We start from the raw sequence: 9,432 nt of genomic DNA, 5'->3' as shown, positions 1-9,432 counted from the left end.
TTAAAAAAAAAAAAAAAAAAAAATGTAAAACACACGCACACCCAGAAAGAGTTTGTGCATACAAATTATTTTCTTTCAGTTTAAGACATTTAAGATGAGAATAAAAACCCTGTGTATAATTCACAGTCCACCATCTTAATCCAAAATCTCTTTTATATTTTCTACCTGATCATTTCTGGTGATTATTTTTTAAAAATTTTTTGGCAGAATGTAAAGGTCATGTACTGACACTGGAGCTCTCATAAAGTTCAGTGAAATAAAAGACAAAACTACCATTAATTTTACCATCCAGACTGCACCAAAATGTTAACAATACTGTTTTCTCTCCTGTTAACAAGCCTGTGCTTATATTTTATAAAATTGGGAGCATATTTCATACTTTTATAACTTGTGTTTTTCATGTATGTCACGAACATTTTCCAAGGTTGTTAAATACTCTCAAAACATGATTTTTAATGGTAATATTAAATATTTGTAATATTCCTTTTGATAGTCCACTATTTATCCTACATGATCTATAACATAAGAATAAACAAAAGCATTTTACCTTCATAAATGGATTTATTGTCTAAACCATTTTTTAAGAGAATATTTAATGACATGGAGAGCTGCACATGAGATGAGTACATTGTTTGAAAAAGCAATATACTGAAACAATATTGTGGCCTTAATTTTGTAGAGAGAGAAAGAAAGGATTTTTTTGTGTATATATTTGCTGTTTTTTATAAAAGTGCTGCATGCTTGTATTGAAAACCTGAAAGAGAAGAAAGTGTCCATAATTTCACTTACCTTAAGTCACAGAGCTGCTGTGAGGATTAAATAAGAATGTCTGTAAAACTTTTAACATATATCCCACTTACAAGATGACATTAAAATCCAGAGGAGTCTAGGGTTCTCATTTTCATTCCTCTACTCTTCGCTGGTGAAAAGAGAAAGCATCATATACTCATGAGTAAAAAAAGGCAATTAATTCACCTGGAAACAAACAAAACCGGGGGAAAAAGCTGCAAGGTGTCAATACTGGTTGCCTGAACATTTCATTACCTTCCAGGTCAGTGACAGAGAGACCTAGTTCTCATTCTGTTTAATAGCTGGTCACACAGAATGTGTAAGGATCCCCCAATTCACCATGTTTCCCAGGCAAAGGACTTCAGAGATGGGATAATTTTTTAATGCCATATCACAAGAAAGTAATTCCAAGGAAGAAGGTAAACTACATGCATGAACAGTTATTTCCAAACATTTAGAATGATATCTGGTGTATATATATTCACACATATACACAACCTACACATTCATACTCAAAGTCAGAAGGTGAGTGTGTGTAAATGTTTTGCAGTTACGTTCTACAAATAATGTCTTCCAAATAATTCCCCAGACCAAGATGCACCAAGCACTTTTTGCTTAGAAGACCAGTTGACACATGAAAGAAGATGACCCACAGGGCACACAAATGCAGGAAAAACAGTTTCCTCAGGCCTTTGGTTACATCCTTCAAGGAAATTCTTGCTTACAACCCCACAAAGTGACCTAAAAAAAAAAAAAAAAAAAAAAAAAAAAAAAAAATTCTAATACCCTTTCTTCTCCAAAATCATGATTCTAATGTTCAGATCATTCACTAACATATAGATTTAAAAGGACTTATCATGCTGATATAATGTTTACTTTGTATGACTCCCACTGGACAACAAACTTATTCAAGAAGGGATTTTTATCTTGCATCCCAAATACCCTACACAGACTAGGTACTCAATAAACGTTTGTTAAATGAATAAATAATTGCTTTCAGCTGTCCTGCCCCAAGGCAAAGACATCTTCCCCAGTGAAATAAGTAGTCTTACACAAGCTTTTGAAGACTACAGTTCTGGCAACTGAGGCTCTCCCACAACAATTTTATCCATTTAAAACACCGAAATCACTGACCCTGTGCACACATGTGCCCATAAGTCTGAAAATGCTTAGGAGAAAACATTAAAGCAAGGGGGAGCAAGATTTCCTCGACCTACATGTGTAGATAACAATAAAACTTACCTCAAAGTGTAAGTGTGAGGATTAAATTAGGTAAGTACACACAAATCTCTTAGCACATGAACTGGTACATAGTAAGTACTCAGTTGTCTCGTAACTAGTCATTTCCTGAAACAAGTTATTTTGTCTTATTATATCTTGTTAAAAACCACCTGGCTCATACCCCACCTCTAAACCTTTCCTCTATTTTACATTCAAGCCCTCTTGGCCAGGGCTTGTGAATCAAGGAGGGCTATGGCGTGATTTGTTCCTTATATCCAATTTCAGAACAGTATTTCAAATACTGGAAGCTTCTGGAAGATTGACTTTTTAATAAATAAACATTATTGAAAATTAATTTGAGATACTCAGTGTTAATTTATAATTGGAGGGGTGGTGGAGGGAGGTATAACTATTGTTATTTCCAGTATGCACAAAAGATTATAATGCACGCTATAAAAGAGGTGCAACTGAAGCACTAGAGGACCCAAAGGAGGTAGTGATTTTTTGTGGCTGGGGAGATCAGCAAAGACTACTTGGACGCTTAAAATAGCAACAAAAGAAGATATTCAGAGGGTGGCAGAGTAGTGAAGTCTTTTCAAAGAGCTCAGGGAAAGACCTGGAGAGTTAATTGTTATAGGATATGTGACAAACTAGTCAGGAGTTTGTGACAAGAGCACAGAGTTCATTGTGATAAGTAACAGGGGGTATAGCTTGTGATGTGGAACAAAGTTAGTCAAAAACCTCAAAGTTGAGAACTGATATTTCATCCACTGTTGGCAGAATTAACTGACATTCCAATTCCCCTAACAGTGTAGTGTTGGCATTACCAAGTAGAGAGCTGATCTTCCATGATTCATCTGACAGAAACAGGCAGTGTTTTTATTCCCCTGAAAGATAAATACTGGTGATGTTGAACAGAAAGCTGATCTATTACCTCCCTGGCAGAAGCAAATAGTACTCTGATTCTCCTGCCAGGATAGTGTCATCTAGGTCAAATGGTAAATTGCTCCATCACATTCATCTGGTAGTGTGAGGTAGTGCTAGTAATCGTTATGATATACTCACACCCCATTTAAACCTGACAGCAATGAGACTGAATACAGTAGAGAAAGTCAGGGCTAGTCAGCACTCTGGTTCCCTATATACCTAATGTCAGTGAAAACCAGTGAGTAGCTGAGCTTCCATCCCTATCCACAGTCAGTGAGACAGAACAAAGGGAAACATGATGGAACTAGACGGTACTCAACTTTCCCTAAACCCTTTGTGTCAATGGGGCCCAGAGTTCGGATAAGCCCCCACTCCCACTTTGAGCTCATAAGATGGTATGAGCCTGTAACTGATTTTCACCATGAAGGTGCCAGCAAATTTGGGATGGGAGCTAAACTTCTGTACTGCCCGTGTGCAATGAGGCACTGTGAGTTAGTGCTGCATTTTTCCAAAGGTTGTGTCAGGGGAACCTAACAGAAGAAGCTGAACATATATACAAAAGCAGCCCTTCAGCCACAAAACAATAGAGGGGTTCTCTAACAAATGAAAAGGTTACAGAGAACACAGAGTCTCATGATATAAAATTGAAAAGAGGCTAGGATGCAATTAAAAAAATCATACAAGAAACAAGGGAAATCACAACTTAAAAGAGAGTGCTCAAAACTGAGATAAAAAATTGATGTTGGAAATATTTGAAATAGATTTTAAAGCAGCCATCATTAAAAAAAGATTCAATAAACCCAGGCATTGACGAATGTCTTTAAGTATCAAGAGTATTCTGGGAAATATGACCTCACTAACTAATGAAGATGCCAGTAACTAACCCTGGAAAGATGGATTTGTGTGACCTCTCAGAGAATTCAAAATAGCTGTTTGAAAGAAGCTGAGTGAACTTCACTGAGAAGCAATTAAGAAATTTATAAGAGAAATATAACAAAGAGATTGAAATAATAAAAAATCAAACAAATCATAGAGGTGAAAAATATAATGGATGGAATTACAAATGCATTATGGTATTACAACAGTCGATTTGATCAAGAAGAAGAAATAATCAGTGAGCTCAAATACAAACTATTTAAAAATATGCAATCGGAGGTGACAAAAGAAAAGAAGAATTAAAAACAATGAAAAATGCTTATTAAACCTATGGGATAGCCTCATGAGACCAAATGTAAGAGCCGTTGGCCTTAAAGAAGGCATAGAGAAATCGAAAGGGGTAGAAAGACTATTCCAGAAAATAATAATAAAAAAACATTCCAAATGTAGGGAAAGACACAAATATCCAGGTACAGGAAGATAAGAGGTCATCAAACAGATTCAACCTCCTACTGCTACTGTAAGGCATATTATAATCAAATACTTAAAAGACAAGGACAAAGATAACATTATAGAAACAGGGGGAGAAAAACAAATAACATATAAAGGACCTCTGATACATCTAGCTGCAGATTTCTCAACAAAACCTTTCAGGCCTGGAGGGAGTAGGATAACATATTCAAAGTGCTAGAGGAAAAAAACCTGCCAGCTAATAATACTGTACTCAGCAAAGCAATCCTTTAAAAAGCAAGGAGAGATAAAGACTTTCTCACACTAACAAAAGCTGAAGAAATTCGTTGTCACCTGACCCATCCTACAAGATGTGCTGTAGTTCTTTAATCTTTAAAAAGGACACTGATATGCAGCAACAACAATAAAAAACATTTGAAGGTTAAAAAAACTCATTTGTAAATGTAAGTACACAGACAAATTCAGATACTCTAATACTGTAATTGCAGTGTATAAACCACTCATACCTGTAGAATGAAGAAAAAAAGACAAATCTATTAAAAATAATAACAACTACAATTTGGTTAAAAATAGGCAATATACTTTTTTTTTTCTTTTTTATTTTTATTATACTTTAAGTTCTAGGGTACATGTGCATAACGTGCAGGTTTGTTACATATGTATACCTGTGCCATGTTGGTGTGCTGCACCCATCAACTTGTCAGCAAGACTTGCCATAAAAAAAAAAAAAAAAAAAAAAAGGCAATATAAGAAGATGTAAGGTGACATGAAAAAAGTAAAAATGAGGGGTGTTTGGATTTAAACTTTAGAGTTTTTTAGTTTATTTATTTTTTTCTTCTTTTCTTTGTGATCAAAATTAAGTTGTCATCAGTTTAAAATAATTTGTTATAAGATTTTTTGTAAGCCTAATGGTTACCACAAATCAAAAACCTGTAGTAGATACACAAAAAATAGAAACCAAGGAATTAAAACATACTAACAAAGCAAGTCAACCACAAAGGACAACAAGAAAGGAAGCAAGGAATTACAAAACAACCAGAAAACAAGTAACAAAATGGAAGTAGTAAGTCCACTAATAGCTTGGAATATAAATGGACTAAATTATCTAATTAAAAGACACGGAGTGATTGAATAAATATAAAAAAACTTAACTATATGCTGCCTACAGGAAACTCCCTTCACCTATAATGATACACATAGACTGAAAGGGAAAGTATGGGAAAAGATATTTCATGCAGATGGAAACCAAAAATGATAGATGTTAAATCAAAAACAGTAAGAAAAGATAAAAAGGGCCACTATATATTGATAAAGCGGTCAATAGAGCAGGAGGATATGAAAACTGTAAACATACATGGCCCAACAATGGAATGCCTGGATACATAAAGCAAGCATTAGCGGTCCTAGAAGGAGAGAAAGAATGCAATACAATAATATTAGGGTGCCTCAATATACACTTTCAGCAATCAACAGATTTTACAGATAGAGAATCAATAAAGAGATGTTGAAGTCAAAGTACACTCTAGACCAAATGGTACTAACAGATTTTTTTTAAAAAATTCACCCAGCAGCTGCAGAATACATATTATTCTCAACAGCACAATAGAACATTCTCTGTGAGAAACACAGAGAATTGGGCCACAAAACAAGTGTAAATATTTTTTTATTGAAATCATTTCAAGTATTTTTTTCTGACCATAATGAAATAAAACTATAAATAAATAGCAGGAGAAACATTGAAAACCTTATAAATACACAGAATTAAACAAAATGTTTCTAAACAACCGATGAGTCAATGAAGAAGTTTAAAGAGAAATTTAAAACTTCATTGCAAATGAAAATAGAAGCACAACATAGTGAATCATATGGGATACAACAAAAGTGGCTCTAAAAGGGAAGTATATAATGCAGGGTCTGACATGAAGACCCTGACCCAGCAACGGATGAGAGATGTACACTGACACAGATATTTTGCCTTTCAGTGTGGCTAAGGGGCTTCTGCTCCTGAAGCTGCAGCATCACCCCAATAAGCCCACGAAGTTCACATTTATTTAGTACAGATTAAATGGCAAAGGTCTCAAGTAAACACCACTAGAGGGTAATTAACATTGCCAACCCCCTGAGTAGAGAGCAATCATGCACCCATGTATAATCAAAGGTTGGTCTTAGGACTACATGAGTGAACAAGCTATTTAAATAAACTCCCCCACATTCCCTTGTTATTTGCTCTTTTGCTATCAACTCAAGGTAAAAAGGATTAGGCTGCTTTCAGCCACATCTTTTACTGAAGCTACACAAATCTCCAGCCTTTCAAGAAAGTTTGCTTCTCTTTTCTATAGTTTCCTCTTACAATGTTTCCCACCACCCTGATTAAACTCCTACATCTACCCCTTTTCTGTTTTTTGCCTTAGGCTTTATTGATTGAAGAGTGCAGATGTGTGCAGCAACAGGTCTCTCAGGCATGGCAGTTACTGCTCTTATTCCAGCTTTGCATCCTAGAATTAGTGAATAACATAAGACAAACATGAGTATAATCAGCCACATTCTTTTCCAATCAAGAAGTGACCCCCCCCCCCCCCCAGGACAGGGGTCTATCCAGGAGATGTTACCTTGCACACCCTTCCATATGGCTGTTTGTTGGATGTGTAGATCTATGATGTGAAGGGATTCTAAAATTTTAGTTTTAAGTTGCTTTATGTCTGCTATTAAATTGTCATGAAAGGTTCCCCAGAGGTGTTATTTCACCTCATCCCAACTATGTGTTGATTGATCCCATGGAAGAGAAGCGACACAGATATGTTTATGCTCCTAGTTGCAGTTTAATTGCTGTAGGAATGCTAGCACAACTTTTTGCTCCCCCACATATTCCAAGGCAGCCTTGAGGGCTTACAGATGTGCTGCAAGAAAGGTTCATTAGGCATATTTCTGGCCAAATTATCTACAAAAGCAGCTGATTGTACTGATTCAGTAATAGGTGCTACAGCCACACTACAGTTGCTAGGATGACTATGGCTGAGACTATAAAGGCTATAAGTATGCCTATGAATCTTTTGGGTCTGACCTCGGACAGGACACGTTCTAAGGTGGCAAGGGCAGAGGAACCTTGCCAATCACATGTGAAATTGACTGGTAGGAATGCCTCAGATTGTCTCCTCAATACCGTGACACTAGTAATATTAAATTAGATATATTGTAATTAGTGATACATAAGGCGAACCAAGCCTGTCTCTGCACCCGGGTCACAAATGTGGAACTTGGAGGTGTAATGGAAATATTGATTCCCACAAGTAAATCATATGGATGGGTAGTGCAAATCAGGCACAGATCAGTGTTATTATGAATAAAGGTTATAGTATAATTGTCATTGGAATTATGATATGTCCCATGCCAGGTGTCAAGGGAGGTGCTAAGATGTCCCAGGTGCCATAAAGTGTCTTGAGGTGGCATGGACTCTACTTGAGATCTGGGATAGCCTATCCCCTAATCAGCCCAAATCATAGGGGAATGGGACAAGGCTGATACTGTTATTGATGCCATGATGGATGAGGATATCAGTAAGGCTGCCCTGCAAATGACCGTGGGGGCTCCAGTCTAAAATGTTATAATTGCCTAACTGGAGGCTACGGGCCTCTTCCCCATGACAGACCTCCCAGCTAAAGTGGAATCCATTACTTTCCCAGCTTTGTTCTTCAGCACGGGAAGGAATGTTTGGGAAAGTGGCATTGATTGCATTTCCCAGTTTGAGGCTACCTGCAGCTAAGGCTGTTAATGCATTTCTTTTGCCATGATGTAGCCATAATTGTGTCTGGGCAGGTACACAGTAAGGGTTAGAACTTTTATAACTTACACACAGTGGGAGGATAGCAGAGTGATATATAGTGTTACCTGGCACCTTAGTCCAATGTGTGCCATTAATAAGGGACCCTACTGGGGGTAAATCTATCCCTCCTAGCCAAGCAGTTACATTATTAAAGGCTGGGAAGGGGGTGTCTGCCCAGGTGACAATGCAAAAGAAAGGCAGATCTAAGATATCATCCCAATAGAGTGTAGCAGGTACAGGTTGCAGACAAAGAGAGAGCACAAAAAGGATCAATACCCTATGCGAGTTTCTATGTACAACAGAGAGCATAGCAAGGAGCAAATTATCTGGAGTACATGTTGTCTTCGTCCAGAGCAGCATTCGTTCAGCCTCCTGAGTTGTCTTCTTCAGCATCCCCCAGGTAACATCCAGGGCTTATGTGGCCTGAGGAAGCCACATCATCCAGGGTTTTGGGTCCTGTAGGGTTAGTTCCTTCATTTCTGGTATCGGGTTGGGTCCTCGCCAAGCAATGGTATGGCTTAATGTGTCATGCTGGAATCCAAAGAGGACCTGAGGGGGTGTGAACATGAGCATAGCCTCTTCCCCATGTTAACAATTCATTTGGAACACACCATATATTACTGTTTACATATTTACATAAAATTGCAAGTTTTATATCTTGAGAGGTTTTAGCAAAGTGCTTTTCTACAACTGGTTGAAATTTGTTATCTAAATTTTAAAAATTAAGGGTAATAAGCCTTGTGGTAGTAGTGTTGCAGGGTCCTTACTCATACTCCTCCCCTTTTTTTTTTTTTTTTTTTTTGAGCATATTTTTAAGAGTGGAATGGGCACATTTTACTATGGCCTGTCCTTGGGGATATATGGGATGCCTGTGGAGTGTTGGATGTTCCACGTGTGACAAAATTGTTGAAACTGTGAGCTGGCATAAGCTGGACCATTATCAGTTTTAATTTTTGTGGGCCACCCCGTAAATGCAAAAGTTAAAAGAAGATATTTAATGGCATATAGAGTGAACTCTCCAGAACAGCGTGTGCTGTTCAGTAAGTTTTGGTATCAACAGATACATGTACATATCTTAGTTTTCCAAATCAGGGATGTGTGTAACATCTGTTTGCCATAACTGATTAAGTTCCAGTCCTCTAGCATTAACACCTGTTGAAGGAGGGAACGTGACTGTGAGCTGGCAATCTGGGCATTGTAGAATAATTTGTTTAGCTAGTCTCTGGGTGAGTTGAAATTGTTTAGATAAGTTTCTCCAATTTTGGTGGGAAAATTCATGCAATTGGGTGGCTTGGTCAAGCAGTGATGTCATAACCTGAAGCTCTGCT

The sequence above is a fragment of the Piliocolobus tephrosceles genome, chromosome 12 (genome assembly GCF_002776525.5).
Source record: "Piliocolobus tephrosceles isolate RC106 chromosome 12, ASM277652v3, whole genome shotgun sequence".
NCBI lineage: Eukaryota > Metazoa > Chordata > Mammalia > Primates > Cercopithecidae > Piliocolobus > Piliocolobus tephrosceles.
The sequence above is the reverse complement of the archived record's forward strand: the minus strand, read 5'-3'. Positions refer to the sequence as shown.